Consider the following 17,331-nt stretch of genomic DNA (forward strand, 5'->3'; position numbering starts at 1 on the left):
GAAGATCCAATCTGCCTTTAACAGGGAGTCAGCTGCAGTCATGTTCCCATCAGATGTATGAAGGATTGTGAAAGGAGGATGCAGGGATTTAAGTCTTTGCCCCTTATTAGATAGGTATGCAGAGACTGTCTTGTTCTTTTCTTATCCCTACCCCCAGTAATGTTTCTTTTACTGAACGTTAGTTAATGCTGATCACCAGGATCCTCCAAATATCTTGACAAACACCTTGTAAAATTACTCTGGAGCTAGGCACGGTGGTGCACACCTTTAATCCCAACACTCAGGACAGGTAGGTGGGTCTCTCAGGAGGTCCAGGTCAGCCTGTTCTACATATTGAGATCATTGCCTGTTTTGTTTTGTTTTTTAAAATGTTCTCCTTAGTAATTTAAAATACAGAGGTTGTCAAACATTGGAATAATGGTTGATTTTTATTTTTTAACATTGGTGTGGAGGTCAAAGCACACTTTGAAAAAGTTGGTTTTCCTGTTATGTGGGTTCTTGAATGTAGCACCTTCACCAGTTACCCTGCTAGCCTGAATAATGTTTTTTTTAAATACATAAATTATTAAATTATCTTAATTTGGATTTCTGGAGTAATAACCTAGAGTTATACCTTAATTTTCCTCAAAGTTATTTTAACAGATTTATCAAAGTAAGAGTTTTGGTGAGTACCTATTTAAGAACTATTGAAATGTCTGGTTGACACTACAGTTCCCCTAATGCATATAAGCAAGGAGTGTTTGTTTACATTTTGTCCCTCATGAAGATCACTTCATTCCAGAAAAGTCTCATACTGTTTGCCACACAGATCCTACCATACCCCCAGAGACATTTTTTAAAAAACATTTGTTTTTGTGTGTGAACGTATGCTGCATGTGTGCAGATCGATCTCCTGGAGGCCAAAGAAGGTCTTGGATCGCATAGAACAACAGCCTGGATGCTCTCCCAGAAGATTATAGGTTGATTCCCAGCACCAACATGGTGTCTCATAACTGTCTGTAACTCCGGTTCCAGCCATTCTAGTACCCACTCAGGCTTCCAAGGGAGCCAGGCACCAAGCGGTGGACATACATATGTGCAGATACAAAAACACCCATAAAGTTTTTTTTTTTTTTTGAATGCACTAAAGTTAAATGCAAAGGCAGCACTCCTGCTTTCTGCACATAATGTGTGATGAGGTCACCCAGGTTGCTTAACTTTCAGGTGTGTGCACCCCAGGTAGCGGGGCTCTGTACCCATTGGAGGCTAGGTTTGCCACAGCAGTGAGCTACATGGCCCACAGCCAAATGACTGTCAGTTTTTGGAAAGGGAAAAATCATGCTGTTGGGGGCATATATCTGCAGATGATATATTGTCAGATATGCTTACTGGTGGGCACTCTGTTTTAACATTTATTTCTAACTCTCCTCAAAAGCAGCATGTGCCTAAGATTTTGGGATGTAAATCCAGTTAATTGCAGAGTGTCTTGTAATTATTATGCCAGTGCATGCTGGGTTGCAGAAGTGATTACAGCCTGACACAGGACAGTGCTGATGTAGGCTCTCAACTTGCAGTGAAGGGAAGGACAGCTGAGTAAATGGCACCACGAAAGCAGCAGAGAGCAGGGAGTGGCCAAAGAAGTGGAGGTTCTCCTGTGGCAATGGAACCAAAGTGAGGGCCCTGGGGCTGGTGTGCTGGGTTAGCTTGGCAGCAGTGAGACCAGCAGGGACTAACCAAAGGGGTATCTGTCACGTCACTGAGTTCCCTAGTGTCTTGTGGGTTTCAGTGTATTCCCACCTCCACTCTACATAGTTTAGATTTCTTTTAAAAGTGAGTTAGAATAGAATTTTCAAAACTTAGCAAAAGTATTGTATCCTAAATATTAATTACATTTCTAAAGAGTTCCGATAGTTTTAAATTGCTCTAAGACTTTCACATTATATTACTGTGGTAACGGCCCAGATAATAATGTGCCCCAGGCTTTTTGGTCTTGTGGTCTCAAGTTTCTAAAACTTTCAAAGGCTGTGAAAGCTGCAAAGCACATAGTAGGACTTCGGTACACTCCATCTAGGCAAACCATGTAACCATTCCAGGTTGAAAGGAATAGATGCCTTGGAGGAATGTCTGGTCAATCTCTGCAGAGTGCTTTGTGCAGGTGTAAGTGCCCACTGGAACTCCAGCCACGATGCCACAGTGTCTAAGTAGTCTACAATCTCAGTGGCAGTTTGTCTGAACTATTATTCTGGGTAGATAATTGTTTGCCCAGAGAACGGAGGTCTGTATTTCCCAGTATTGCTGAGGAAAGGATGCCTTTGTGATTGCTACTTACTTGTGTTTGGCTGGCCTTTCTTATTCTCTGTATCTTGCAGGACCAGCTGTATAACAGGTAAATTTTCATATGGCCTTGCCACAGGTGGTGCGGGGTTTGTTTGTTTGTTTTGTGTTGTTTTTTGTAATTGCCCTGGGGTTCTTGGTCCCTGTGATGGATTACTAGAACATATGTAAACAAACAAACAAGGCATTGTTGTGCTTACCTGTAATCCAGAACTAGGAAGGCAGGTCCTCAAAAAGAGCATCTGAGAACCAAGGCAGTAAGGTGCAAAAAAATACTTGAGCACAACTTCCTGACTCTATAAATAACTGTTCAGAGTACTAGCAGTGACCTCAGTAGCATATGAAGAGGGAGAGGGAGGATATGAGCAGCTGTGTAAAGTATTTGGACTCCAGGGAAGTTGACACTGGACATTGGGTAACATAGTGGCTCACCCATCTGCAACTCCAGTCCCAGGTGCCTCCACAGACACCAGGCACCTACGTGTACATACACGGACAAGATACCCGTACATACTTTTAAAACAATGTAATATTTCTTAAAACTGTGTGAAAGTATAAGGGCCACATGAGGAGTGGGGGTGGGGCTACCCCAGATCCTAATGGCCATGTGTTTGGACAGTCTTCCCTCCCTGGACTTTGTGATCCCTCTGGACTTTTTAGCATCAGAAAGAAATTATACTGAAGTTTCAGTTCTCAGGCATTGATGTGGAAACTCAGAAAGCAGTGATGTCACCTGCCTGATGCCACATCTCAGTCCTGCTGGTCTCAGGAGCTATCTCCCAGAAAGTGGACGACTGGGTCGTGACTAATGCTTACACACTGTCTTAATATTTGTGGAGTGAGGTTGTATCAGATGACTGATATCCCAAGAACATGCCAGCCAGCGGGTGGAGTGCGAGTTATGAAACCAGCATTTCACCAGATCGTATCCCTCACGACTTTATCATCTGAAATGATATCACGTGGAAATAGAGCTCACCAAACATGCAGAAGTCTGATTCCTACAGCTAGGCAACAACCTTAGAAGTACAAAGTGCCAGACTGTTCTCTTTGTATAGTTTGTGATTATAGGAAAAATTGCTAAATGAAGATTAGAGGTGAAGAACTTTGGTCACTTCACTAAGGGGACAGTGTAATGCAAATCTTACAAACAAAAGTTAAGAACTTTTTAAAAGAGAATGTCTGTTTGTTTTCAAACTTAAAAACACTAAGTGTACTTTGTATTTTTCTTTAAAAATCAAGTTGGTGTCATAGAATCTAGGAGAGCCAACAAAAACTACTCTGAATGCAAGCCAGAGCCCAGTGGCCCTGTGCAACAGCGTGAGTGGTTCTGCACGGAAGCACTCCACCCCGCTGTACTCCACCCTCTTCAGGAACCCTGGCCCTGAACGCCATGTTGGAGGGGCTCAGCTCTCAGCAGAGGCATCGAGGTGAACGAGATCTACAGCCTCAGGTCCTCTCCAGGTGGAAGCTCTTAAATCTCTCTGTAATTGGGGGGGGGGGGTCACAGATCTGCCTAATGTACCAGCTGTAGAAATGGAGAGTTGGTGGCTGGACCTGGTCCCTCCTTTTTCCTAGAATCAGAGGAAAAGGAAAGGAAGCCTCCCCACGGGGAAATGGGAACTGGATACACACACACACATACACTTGCACATACACACACATACATGTACACACACCCATAAAATAGCAAGTAAAAGCATAGGCTCTGGAACCAAACTGCCTGGATTCTAATCTGGCTTTCATTTCTGACCTTGGGCAAGAAATCTAAACTTTGGTCCTCAATTTCTTCATCTGTAAAATTTGACTTGACACTAAGGGTTAAATTGGGGATTCTGAGATAATTCCCCAAATCCAGGGGTTTAGGTCCTAGCATGTACAGTTGAGTGCTCAAAGATGGTGATGGTTCATTTTACTGTTCTCCCACAGAGACCTTGTTCTGATGCCAGTCTGTACAGCCTCACCCCAAGCCCCTCAGGAACCCTGGCTACTGCTCCTGAGGGGACCCGTCCCATCCCTCCAACCTTAATTGTGGCCTATGCCAGCCCAAAATAGGAACACTCAGTCCCTGCCACCTTAGGATTGTAAGCACTGAATTGTGGGTAATTTCCACCAGTCTCATTGCTAGAACAGGAATCAGTGAAACAAGCTTGACAGGCTGGGGCTTAAATGAGATAGATGGTGGGATACAAGGCTCAACCCCAGTTAGAGCACACTCGATTTCTCCCAGAAGAGGAGCTAGACAATACATTATCCCCAGTGTCCTCCCTTGTAGAATTGCAAGTGTCCAAGGCTCTTAAGAGGGTGCGTCTCATTCACCGTGGCTCCATCTTCATGTTTAGTCACACTCTAAGAGCGTTGTGTCACTGGGGTTAGTGCATGAGTTCTGAGGGGATACAACTGTAGGCAGAGCAGTTTGAAAAGTAGGGCCAGCTGCTTCACCCGAGTGAGGAGTACGTTGGCTTCCTCCTTGGGGAGGTCGCAGCAGGTTTGTGTAGATGCCTGTTCTCCCTCTCCCAAGGTCTGATGCCAACTTTGTCTGTGTTCTGGGTTCCAGACGCGATGGAATAGCATCTCTGAAACCCTTTTTATATTGTCGGGGTCGCCTAGGGTAGAATGTGACGTTTGGAGTGTTTACTTCCGAGATGGAGACCTCGTCCCTGTGCCCAGCTGCTGACAGCCTTTGAGATACAGTTACTCTACCGCCTTGGAACCTGATGTCAGGAGACTTGCCAGCCCTTGGCAGGCGTGTGCATGTGTGAGAAGTGAGCTTTGTGTTTGTGACCTCGCTGTGGCCTTGCCTACCTGGCCTAGAAAAACTTCAAAAAGCAGGAGAGGGTGGAGAGAAGAAAAAACAAAAAGATGGTGCAGAGAAAGCACAAGGAGCACACATGATCTCCATTTACCGTAGGAACACAGGGCTGTGGAGGTCGTGACTCTTTCATGCTGTGTCCTCAGGACATTGTCTAGGGAGGGCAGGCACAGTTCCAGCGAGGATCAGTTGGCTCAGGCCCTGTGCACACCTGGGCAAGGATGCCTGAGGCTCCGTCCATGCCTCTCTTTGTCTCCCTCTGCAGCCCTGGCTAGCGTGGAACTTTTCTTGCTAAAGGAACCCCAATGTTATCTGGCAGTAGCCAAAAGATGCCACTTCCCAGCCTGTTTTCAAAGCTAAAGCTGCTTAGGACTAGTGGAGTCCTCTAGGTAGAAGGCTGTGGCCCAGCTGCAGGAGGCCAGGGCTGCGAACCACTGCATTCTGCTGTGGCCGTGCTTGACAGTGTGGCCCTTACCAAGTAGGGTGCTTCCCTCAGAGTCATCTGGCAACTGCTTCGAGGAACGTGGAGGCCAGCCTGTAAGTGGCCAGTAAAATGCTCAGCTCGTAGGAATGCCATGGCAGCACCTGGCCCACCATAACCGTCCACAGGGACAGGTGTAGTTGTGGCTCATTAGCCGGGGTTATGAGGCACCTTCAAGATTCCTGAAGTTGGTCAGAAGACAGTGTCTCCGTCCTGTGGAGCAGCCTTTCTTGCTTCTGGCAGAAGAGAATGACACGGTGGTTTTGTGTCTGATTTATTTTCATCTTAAGGTAAAATTTATAATTTGTGTCAGCAAAAAGCATGAAATCTCTAGCTACAGTAACCGGCCACTATTGAATAAACAGCAAACAACATTGCTGTGAAGGTCAAACTTTATAAGCCCCTGTCTTCCTCCTGCTGTAGTCAGACAAGTTCCTAGAAAAGCTCTCAAATACTAATAACCTCAAGAAAGAGAAGGCTCGGAGGCCACCATCGGACACACTGCCTCCGCTTGATTACCAAATATCTGAGTTAAAGGTACTGTCTCTTAACAAACTGCAGGGGGCTGGGCTGGCCAGTGAGTGTCAGGAAGCCGGTCACGTGGTGACACGGTCAGGAGGTTAATCTCTTATGTACTAAGTCACATACTTCACTCAAGTGAAAGGTTACTACGTCATGAGCCGCTAGCTGACCAATCCATACAACTAGACCCTTACATGTAATGCCTTCCTGTACTCTTCTAATTCCAGTTGATCTTTCGTTTTCATTTGAAATTCCAATTTTAAGCTAAAAATGTCAGTCTTCAGCTGTCTGTAGATTTTCATGATAAACTCCCCCTCCACGTCTTGAGTTTAAAAGTTAAGGTTTAGAAGCATGTTCAATTAACTTAATTTCTGAAGGGTCTCAAGTTCGCTAAAAGGCTTTTCCAAATAAAAGTGACTTTCAGGCTGGCCATGGGGACACACACCTTTAATCCCAGCACTTGGCTCTCTGAGTTCCATGCTGGCCTAGTCTACATAGTTCCAGGTCATCCAGAGCTGCATAGTGACACCCTGTCTCAGACAAAGAGGGGAAGGGAGGGGAATGGAAAGTGCCTCTCGCATCAATTGTCGATAACTCCTCAGGTAAGGCAGAGCCTTTGGAGCTGCCCCATGATCCGTATTAGAATGCTAACTGGTTTAGATGAGTACAGGTAACCACTGCTGCAGAGAATATAGGTGTGCAGCGGCCACGTCCTATCTAGAGGACAGCATTTCACGGTACCTCTCCTATCCTCCGTGTTTGCTATTTTGAGTCAGAGCAGAGTCTTTTTTTCCCTGGCTGGCCTGGAATATATATAGCCCAGGGTCTCCAAACCAAGAAAATCCTACTTTAGTTTCCAAATATATGTACTACTGTGATCCACTTTCGGAATGTTTCCAAATTAGCTTCATATTACACAACTCTGCAGTTTGTGAATAACCTGGTAAGTAGAGAGATGGGCAACCTGATTGAAGGAAACTGTCCGTCTTGCTGTTTGCTACGTCAGAATGATGACAGTTGTCTCCAACGCCAGTGCCTCTGCCTATAGGCACTCAGACGTTTCCCTCCAATATCTCTGCCTGCAGGGAACACATAAAACTCAAGTGGTTTTTTTCAGCCCGTGTCAAATTTTCTTGTCTGGGTGTCAACCTCACCTTCATTTCTGCTGTATTCTTTTTTGTAGCCCTGGCTGTTCTGGAATTCACTCTAGATCAGTCTGGCCTCAGACTCCGAGAACCACCTGCCTCTGCCTCTCGGGTGCTCCTGGGATTCAAGGTGTGAGCCACCACCTTCCCTGACTGCTGTCCTCGAGACATTTTCCTCCTATACTCTCAGTTGTACATCTCAAAGCCTCTTCTGTTACTGCTCATCTGCTACACCGAGTCTCCCAGGTTGCCATGGTGGCCACAGCTCTCAACACTGACCTGTTCCTCCACTGTCACACAGCCATCCAGCTCTAGACCCATCTTAGTCACAGGGTTGGGACTGTGACAGTGGCCTCCCATTTCCATGTCAGTTTCCCAGGCACTTCACACCACTAATGCATGTAGTGTTGAGGACCAACCTGTGCAACAGGTAGCCATGGGAAACCCAGCTCAGATTTAGAAATCGGTGTGATGTCATAGACCTGGCATTTAGCTCAGATAACCCAACCAAACCTTTTAAGTAACTTAAGTATGTAAGTTTTTAACTGAGGTGGTTTTTTTTCTAGGAGGGATGTGTATTTTTTTTTTAAGTACTTCTTAGGCAGGAAGCTAGGTCCCAGGGTTAAGAAGTTCCCACACTCTTGATCCCAGCACTCAGAAGGCAAAGGCAAGTGGATCTCTGAGTTTAAGGAAAGCCTGGTCTACAGAGGGAGTTCAAGGACAGCCAAAGCTACACAGAGAAACTGTCTTGAAAAACAAACAAGGTCACAGATCTGCACTCTGCCATGGAAGCTTGGGGATGTTACCTTGTAGATAACTTCAGGCAACAGTTGCAGGCTGCAGCCTCTGTGTGAACAGAGGATTCTGGACAAGCTGTGGGGCCCAGAGGGAAGGTCTTGGTGGCTGCTTGCTCAGGCACTGATCTGCCACATTGCTGACAGAGTTTGTAAATGAATGTTTGGTCACCAGCATTTTAAACCATTAGTTATCCATGCGAGTCTATAGAGAAACAGAAATAGACCCAATCACAGCACTGGTTCCAGTATCAATTGTGAGAACATCCTTTGTAGGTCTAATATGTAGGCCTTGCCTTCAGTTAACCAAGGTTTGAATTTTCAGCCTTTGGGACACGTGAGTAATATGATTCTCAGGGTCAGAGGCAAAAGGCCACACGAACAGGGAGGGGTGTCACCATTCCTGAGATGTCTTCCTTGTGTGGCACCCTGGGCTCTGGGCTCCTCACCAGGCAGGCAGTGTCTCAGGATCTGCTGAGTACAACCCTGCCAGACTCATCATGGGAACTGTACTGTGAGCCTGCCTAGCCAGCATCCCTGAGACCTACCCCACCTTGAGTGGGCACACTGTGCCATTCCTTAGGGGATTTTCTAGCCTGTAACTCCTGGGCCTCTTACTAGACACCATCATCCAATTATATCCATCGGGAATTCTCTTCTTTTTTAAACTTGACTTTCATATGATTAGTGGGTTAAATGTACATTCAAAAGCTTCAAGATAAAAAAGACACAATAGAGCTGGACTTGGTGGCACCACACGTTAACTGTGAGAGGCAAAGGCAGGCAGATCTGTATGTCTTCAAAGTGAGACTGGTCTAAGACAGCCAAGGCTAAGTACAGAGAGCCTGTCTTTAAGAAAAAAAAATGACAAGGGAAATAAAGGAAGAAATCCCGTCCTATCTCAACACAGTTCTTTAGTTCTTCCAGGAGGTTACTGGAAGAAGTAGATTTAAGAAATAAAAACAAAAAACAAAAAACAAACAAACATTTACTGCTTTCTTAGAAAAAAATCATAAGCAAGGCTTATGATTCAAGAGATGGTTCAAAGGGTAATATGCTTGCTATGTATTATGATGACCTTTACACACGCGCACACACACACACACACACACACACACACACACACACACACACGAAAGTTGTGAACAGCAGCACATTTGCACTACAGGTGCAGAGACAGATCCCTGGAGTTTGCTGAACAGTCAGTCCAGCTGGAATGGTGAACACTAGGTTCAATGAGAGACTCTGTTTAAAACTAAGGTGGAGAGGAATAGAGGAAGACTGTCAATCTCTGACATCTACATGCTCACACAGGCAAATGGGAAGACTGTCAATCTCTGACATCTACATGCTCACACAGGCAAATGCACCACACGCACACACACTCCTACAGATTCCATTATTAGAATCTACACAGAAGTACAAACTGAAAAGCTCACCAGGGTCTGGAGGGGTCAGGTAGCATTTGCTTAGGAGTGTAAGGCTTGGTTCCTAGTATCTCGGAAGGAATGACAGAGCAGGCAAGGGGGCAGGGCTCCCTAGGCTTCCTGCAGTGCGCACTTTACTGAAAACAAAACCAGAGGTATGACCTCAATAGTGATTATTCATTGTCTTGTGGTTATATTTCCCCTTGGCACCTTCCTGAAGTGATTTAATAAACATGTCATCTTCAGTAGATTGGTGACTCCTTTAACCAATGTCAGGCATCTGGGATTTCTAGATTGGTTTTACTAAAAAGAAACACTGTGATGGATCCAGATATTGCATTGAAATACATTTCTAAGAAATATACTAGGTTACAAAATATGGCCACCTTTTAAGACCCAGGACATCTATCTCCATGCTCTCCAGTTAACCGACTTTGCCTACTGGCAGGGTAAGGCCTCCACAGCCTGTGCTGACTTCCTCAGTGGGCCAAGTAGCTCTAGTTTGCACACATCTCTACAACAGCTCAGATCAGCTATACACTTTAGCCCCGCCTCTGAATCTAGACTCATGCGAAGACCTTACGTGGATGATTGCTCTGTTTATTGAGCCACACAGGCTAACCTGGGCCCATCCCAGTCCACGGTGAGTAAGCTGAACAAGGGACAGGCACCACCCTTCCCAGAGCAGGAACTCAACTGGGACACAGGCCACCAGCACACCCCAGGAGGCTGCAGTAGCTGGAGAAGGGCACAGAGTGGGGAGCCAGCAGGTAAGGACAGTCTGTATTGGCTGGGATAAAGGAACTGAACAAGACCTGCTCACAACCAATCTCTTTTCCTCCTTTGTCCTGTCTTCTAGGACTTCTAGGTAGCCTTTTAATTTGCTTCACTCTTGGAATGACATGAGAACAAAGCTTTTCCTTTTCTGATCCCAGGCAGGGTTTGAAGGATGTATGATTTTCTGTACTGTTCTATCTCCTACCCTTGCCTTTAATCTATCCTACATTCATTGGCCAGAAGGCCCTGAAGGCTATGGCTCTCTGATGCTCAGACTTCCCTAGTTTCTCTCACTCAAGAAGGGCCAAAATTCTCACCAAGACCTATGAGCCCTCCAGGATCTGAGCCTCTCCTGTCTTCTCTGGTTTCCTCCTTCAAAGTCCTCTGAACACTGAGGGCATGCTCACCCCAGAGTCTGTGCAGTGGACCTATCTCCCTGGAATGTTCTTGCCCACCCAGTTCTTTAAGCTTTTACTGAAATGTCTCTCTCCTCCACAGCAAGGCTCCCCTAATCCTACTGCCCCCTCAACTCTCCATCCCACTTCATCTCTTTCCACCACTGACACAGCCCACAAAACCTTGGGGCTTTTTAATCCAGCTCTTCACTACAAAGTCCCTACATCAAAGAGTGATTAATTTTGTTCACTTCTTACCATGGCCATCCAAAACAGTACCTGGACTTAGGAGGTGGTCAGAAGTGGGTGAGCAGACAGCTATGGAGTTGCCTATTTATGCTAGGCACTGTGCTAAATGGTCTCCATGTATAACTCATTTAAATGGCCGTCTCATGCCTGGATAACTCTGTGCTGAAAGGAAATGTTATTTTACTGTCGTTACAAAATAAATGTCATAGAACCTAGCCCATTCTCACAGTCAGAGGCAGACAGTAGGTTGAGCTGCTCTAAAGCCCTGGCTTCTGCTCTGTCTCCCCTGGACCTTCATTGGGAGAACAGAATCTCCTGAGTCCTGTTCCCTCTGGTACAGTACAGCCCTGGAAGGAGGAGGTACTTGCTTGTGGCTTAGCAACAGCCTCCTCCTCGCCTATTCACCAGATCCCTGGGCTAATTTGGCCTTACAGAAGCTATTACCCCATCACATTAACCCACGCTTCTGTTTTCTGAAGGATAGATGAGTTGTCCACAGGAACAAGTGGGAGTCCCAGAGCTCCAGCAGTTTGGAACAAAGTGTTCTCATTCTTTAAGTTCAAAGATGGGGGCTAATGGGCCCCTTTCCAGCCCTGTTGATTCCCCAGGGCCTGACTGCTAACAATACTGAGAAATGTAGAACGCTCTGGGATGGAAATCGAAAGATATTTTGGGAAGGGAAGTTGCTGGGAGCAAGGACTGGATGGGTTCCCTTAAGAGAAGTCAACTACTTGCAGGAACTGAGCAAACTCTTTCGTTGTCACTCTATTTGTACTCCATTAGGGCTGAAGTTTCCCTTCCTACACTTAGTTTTTCGTTAAGAGACTTTCTACAGGTGGTAATTGGAAGAATGTTTATCTAGGTGTCAGGTGACATATCTGGGGAGATGTGTACAAACATCTATTCACCTCAGACAACCAATGACAGACCAACCAAGACAGTGGTTCTCAACCTTCCTAATGCTGTGACTTTTACTACAGTTCCTCGTGTTGTAGTGATGACCCCCCAACCATAATTTTTTTTGTTGCTACTTCATAACTTTAAATTTGCTACTGTTGTGAATCATAATGTAAATATATGCTTTCTGATGGTCTTAGGTGACCCCTATGAAAGGGTCATTCAACCCAAAAGGGGTTGAAACCCACTTGAGAACTGCTGAACCAAAATAAAATAGTCCATGTCAGCTGTGTGACTCAAGCAGTTCACCTAGCATCGGTGATGACTGCGAAAAGCTCTCCAGAAGAACCTTCTCTGCCCTCACAATTGTTCACTGCTTACATAACCCTGGGGAGGGCTCTGTGAACCAGCTTTCTGAGCTCCTCAGAGTCTTCTATGCTCCCTTAGGTTCCTGAGTCTCAAGCCTCCCACTCCCTTCTAGGAGAGAATGTTGTTTCAATTCCGAGGAAATAGCTACTACCTACCTACACACTAGGTTTTCAGGCTTCTCTTCCTTATGTCGTTTTTTTTTTTTTGTTTTTTTTTTTTTTTTTTTTTTTTCTCCTGTTACTTTATGGAGAGACAGGGCGATTCACACCAGCTAGTGAGGATGACAGGGAAAGCAATGGTGGAATTGCAATCTAGGAAATGCAAAAGGCCTGGCTCACAGTAGGTACTTCCTAAATCTGTGTGGAATGAATAATGACTAGTCATTACAAAGATCCTTGGGGGTTGTGTGGGTGTAGGATTTAGGGGCAGGCTTAGAACTGAACAATTCACCACATGAACTGCGGGTGGCATTTAAGGCAGAGGGAACAGCAGTGCCGAGGCGTGAAGGCATAGATTAGCAAGCTGAGTTTTAGAATCGGCAAGCTATTTGAAATGAAGGGAATGCAGTGAGTAAGTGGGGGTAAGGACAGAGGCACGTCCACCAGGGGTCAGTCATGAAATGTTTAAAGTCATGTTGAAGTCTGAGATTAATTCTGATGTAAGAGCTAGATATGATTTCACCAACAGGTAAAGGCAGGGTCTGAGGGTAAATCCCAGATTTCTGGCTCAGTTCATACGTGTATTTGATGGGGCTGCAGTCAAGATTTGGGAAAACTTCAAGGTAGTCTCCTGAAGGTAAAAGATATCCAAAAAGCTGGTGGGATTTATGCCTGTACCTCCCTATCCAGGGATATAACACTACTCTCACTGGCTTAAGCATTCCATCCTTCATGGCCACAGGCGGGTCTTCTCCCTCCTGGAGGTTTCCTTGATTTTTCAGCTTTTCACCTGCATCCCATGGAATCCATTGCCTGAGTCCCTCATAAAGGGCAATTGGGTCTAATTTTCCCTAGGAAGTGATCCCTCAGCCAAGTCCACTTCCTAGGCAGCAGACGCCCATGGTTCCAGCACTGGTGGTCGGTGCACCCGCATTTTCAACCAGGGCACGTCAAGTACCATGCCAGAATTCTGAGAGCATGACACCAGAAGCAACACCTAAGGACTTGGAGGCGCTTCTAAATCAAAGGGAGAGGATATCTCCTTTTTGGAACGAGCAGAGCAGTGGGGCGGAGTGTCGACTTTGCTCTCTTCTTCCACCCATTGCCGCCTCAGTGCCTAGTAAGCCAAAGGGTCTGACGAGCCGAGACCCACAAGGGGCCCTCGGAAGAACCACAGACCCGAAGTTTCTTTAGGCTTGCATGAGGAGGGAAAACCTGAAGCTGGGCGCAGGGACAGTCTAGAACTCCGGGGGAAGGCTGAGAAGGTGACTCCGCAGCCGTGGGGAATCCTGGGAACACAAGCCCCACCCCGACATCCCACGCGCGCCCCGCACGCGCAAATAGACTTGTTGCACATGCGTTGTACGCACCACACGCCACTGAGCAGGATTTCTGCGCAGGCGTTAAAGACCACGAGCGGAGACGCAGCTTCCGGCTAAGTTCTGAGCCTTAGGATGGGGAGTGTAGGCGGCTTGGGGGTCGTGGAACCGTATGACACGGGAATGTATCGGGGATGGGTGCTGGACAATTGGTCTCTCCCGGTTACTCAGTGCATGAAGAGTGCAGCGTCTGGGCCCACGTGCTCTCGTTTTTTAAAGGAAAGAAACGGGTTGGGATTCATCTTGAGTTACTGCCCAGGCAAGGATGCCTTGTAGTGAAGACAGGGAAGTTTGCAGTAAAAGAATATGCACCATTTCTTATAAAGACAATGATGAAAGTGTTCCAGGAAGTGGGTCTCTGAGCCGGTTTTCTCTCAAAGGGCAGTTGCGAAACGCATCTGCTCCTTTGCTGTGCTGTTAGAAAAAAAGAATACAGGTGGCCTCTTAGGTTCATATCTGTACAGTGCATACTGGTGGCAAAGCATAATTTGGTAGATGGTAGCTGCTGAGGGTTACTTCAAGGCTAAAAGTCTCCAGGAGGTTGAACATTGTAGGGCAGGCCAGGTGAAGGGGTCTTTTCCTGTATTTGATCTAAAAGGAGGTTAGAATCGTATACTTCCTGCCCATAGGAAATTCTTGTCTTAGGATCCTCATTTCTGCCCCGAAAGGCTAGCCTCAGACAAGGAACTGCAGCTGTTCCAGCAACCAGACAGACAGGCAACAGAATCAGCAAAAGGCTGGTTGGGTACGTGAGTTGTGAGAAAGCAAGTGCAAGCCCATCAAGGAAGGAGTCCTGACCATGCTACCTATATTTTTCAGTACAAATTAGAAGTGGACCTTTTATTTTCAGATTTTTTTTCATGCGTTCATGTCAGATGAGAGGGGCTGAAGTACATGAGTGGGCGGGTTGATTGGTTAGTTTAAGAAAGGAGCTCACACACACACACACACACACACACACACACACACAGAGAGAGAGAGAGAGAGAGAGAGAGAGAGAGAGAGAGAGAGAGAGAGAGAGAGAGAGAGAGATACCTTTCAAGAATAAACTAGGGGAAAGAGCCTCGAGACCACAGGAGCCATGATCATAACTTGACAGGGGAAAGCATTAGGAAGAGATGATGTCTTCTATCAGAGACAACATGAATGGGGTCTTTAAGGACAGGAGAGGTTTCCCTTTAAAACATAGAGAGGAACTTCATTAAAAGAGAGAGTTCCATCATAGACAGAACAGGGAAGAGGGGGTCGTGTCAGAAAAAAATATTTGAACTTTATATCCTTTCAGAGAGTTGCAGGAAGTGCCACAGCACATGATTTAATAGAGGATAGACTATGTAACAGAGAACACAGAGGAGTCAGGTTCTGGCTAGGAGCATAAATCAGGCTGAAGGGTCTGCTCCCATAGAGTGATCATCTTAAAGGGGCAGGTCTATGATCTGACAATTTCTATTTAAGGAACTACCCAAGATTAAGACATAAGGTGCATTTAGTCCTCTGGTGTTTGATTCCACTCCTAAGGAGGGCATGGTCTTGAAATACCAGAATTTTGCTTTACTAGGTGAGAAGTGGAAGGGCCAAATATATTACCTCCGACATATTATTGCATTCTCCTCTATGCATAGCATTTGAGGAGTTCTGCAGCCAATGAGAAGGCCCCCTTGGGACTCCCAGTCTAACAAAACAGCTAGACAAGTAGAATTAACTAGAAGACCCGTGGATCCGTGGGAGTAAGGACATGGGGGAGCACTACAGGGCGCACAAATCAGATCAGGAGTCCTATGAGAAAGTCCTCTTACTTTAGACTTGAGAATTATCAGGCATGAACTAGACAAGGAGCAGAGGTTGTGACTCCGACAGTGTGCTAGACAGGGAGAGCAGTACTCCAAGGCTGAGAGACTGGAGTGAGATTCATTCCATTACCTTAAAGCATCTCCCTGCTGAAAGTAGGGGTTGAGGCAGGACATGGAAAGATGTGGAGCTGGGGGGCAAGGTCAAAACTGCAAACAAAAGAAAAAGCAGGTTTATTTGGGGGTGGTTGTGCACGTCTTTAATCCCAGCACTTGGGAGGCAGAGGCAGGCAGATCTCTGAGTTCAAGACCAGCCTGGTCTATAGAGTGGGTTCCAGGACAGCCAGGGCTACAAGGAAAAACTCTGTCCCAAAAAACCATGGATGGATGGATGGAGATGGATGGATGGAGAGAGAGAGAGAGAGAGAGAGAGAGAGAGAGAGAGAGAGAGAGAGAGAGAGAGAAAATTTGCAAACAGAAATCTGTTGGAACACAACAGCCAAGGCTACAAGGAGAAACTGTCTTGAAAAACTAACCAATCGATTGGGGATTTAGCTCAGTGGTAGAGCACTTGCCTAGCAAGCGCAAGGAAGGCCCTGGGTTCGGTCCCCAGCTCCAAGAAAAAGAAAAAAAAAAAAAAAGAAAAACTAACCAGTCAATAAATAAACAAAACTTGCAAATTTATTGGAACTCAATTCCGATGAAAGTGGCCTTGGTGAAAGAGGCAATGAAAGAGGTGGAACCATGCACACTGGAGTCTCCAGCTGTTCTGAACCTTCAATTGCCAAAGCTTCTTCCTGTTTTTCAGGAATCTGTTAAATGTAGCACTTTCAACTTTGTATTTAAGCAGCAAATCGGTGTGTATTCCGCAAGGTCAAACACAACTTCTTTACATCTGGTCCTGGGGTCACCAATTCCATTCCAGGGAAGGTTCAGGGAGACCTTGTGGGCCATTTCAGGAAATACGGGCGAGGTTCCACAGGAGCTACTGGTGTGTGTGCTGGTTAGGTTTATGTCAACTCGACAGAAGCTAGAGTCATCTGAAAGGAGGGACCCTCAACTGAGAAAATACCTCTTTAAGATCTGGCTGTAGCCAAGCCTGTAGAGCATTTCCTTAAATTAGTGGTTGTGTGGAGGTCCTTCCCATTGTGCCTGGGACCAATCCTGGTCTGGTGGTTCTGAGTGCTGTAAGAAAGCAGGCTGAGTAAGCCACGAGGAGCAAGCCAGTAAGCAGTGCTCTATGGCTTCTGCATCGGCTCCTGCCTCCAGGTTCCTGTTTGGTTTGAGTTCCTGCCTTAACTTCCTTCAACAGACTGTGATTCAGAATATGTAAGTCATATACATCCTCTCCTCCCCAAATTGCTTTTGGTCATGGTGTTTCAGGACAGCAACAATAAACCTAACTAAGACAGAAATGGTACCAGGACTGTAGAATGTTGCTTGTGATCTACTTTACCATGCCGTTATGGGAGGGATTGTAGAAGGACTTTGGAACTTTGGCCTGGAAAAGCCATTGAGTGTTCAGAGGTTGGTGAGCTGCAGTGAGGTTGGAAGATTAGAACATAATGCTAAAAGCAGTGAAGATGATGGAGGGTTGACTTGTGAGGTTTCAGAGAGAAGCAAAGACTACCCTAGCTGTTTGATAGATTGAATTAGGAATCGGTGGTTCTGGTAAGCTGGGGCTGAAGACTGCTGTGATTAATTACTGAAGTAAAAACATTATTTTACCACATTTTCTGTATCCATACCTCTGCTGAAGGGCATCTGGGTTCTCTCCAACTTCTGGCTATTATAAATAAGGCTGCTATGAACATAGTGGAACACGT

General features: G+C 46.0%; 1 protein-coding gene across 2 annotated transcripts in view; it reads left to right on the forward strand.

Annotated features, from left to right (window-relative positions):
* Window positions 1–588: 588 nt before the first annotated feature.
* The window catches only part of Sdcbp2 (syndecan binding protein 2), a 37,144-nt gene continuing 20,401 nt past the window's right edge, over window positions 589–17,331 (forward strand). Inside the window, exon 1 of one of the 2 annotated variants that reach the window (XM_017591773.3) lies at window positions 589–16,834. The gene's annotated coding sequence lies outside the window, so the exon portion shown is untranslated. The remainder of the gene's footprint in view (window positions 16,835–17,331) is intronic. The other variant, NM_001025692.1, reaches the window with a different exon arrangement.

Source organism: Rattus norvegicus, chromosome 3 (genome assembly GCF_036323735.1).
Source record: "Rattus norvegicus strain BN/NHsdMcwi chromosome 3, GRCr8, whole genome shotgun sequence".
Classification (NCBI taxonomy): Eukaryota; Metazoa; Chordata; class Mammalia; order Rodentia; family Muridae; genus Rattus; species Rattus norvegicus.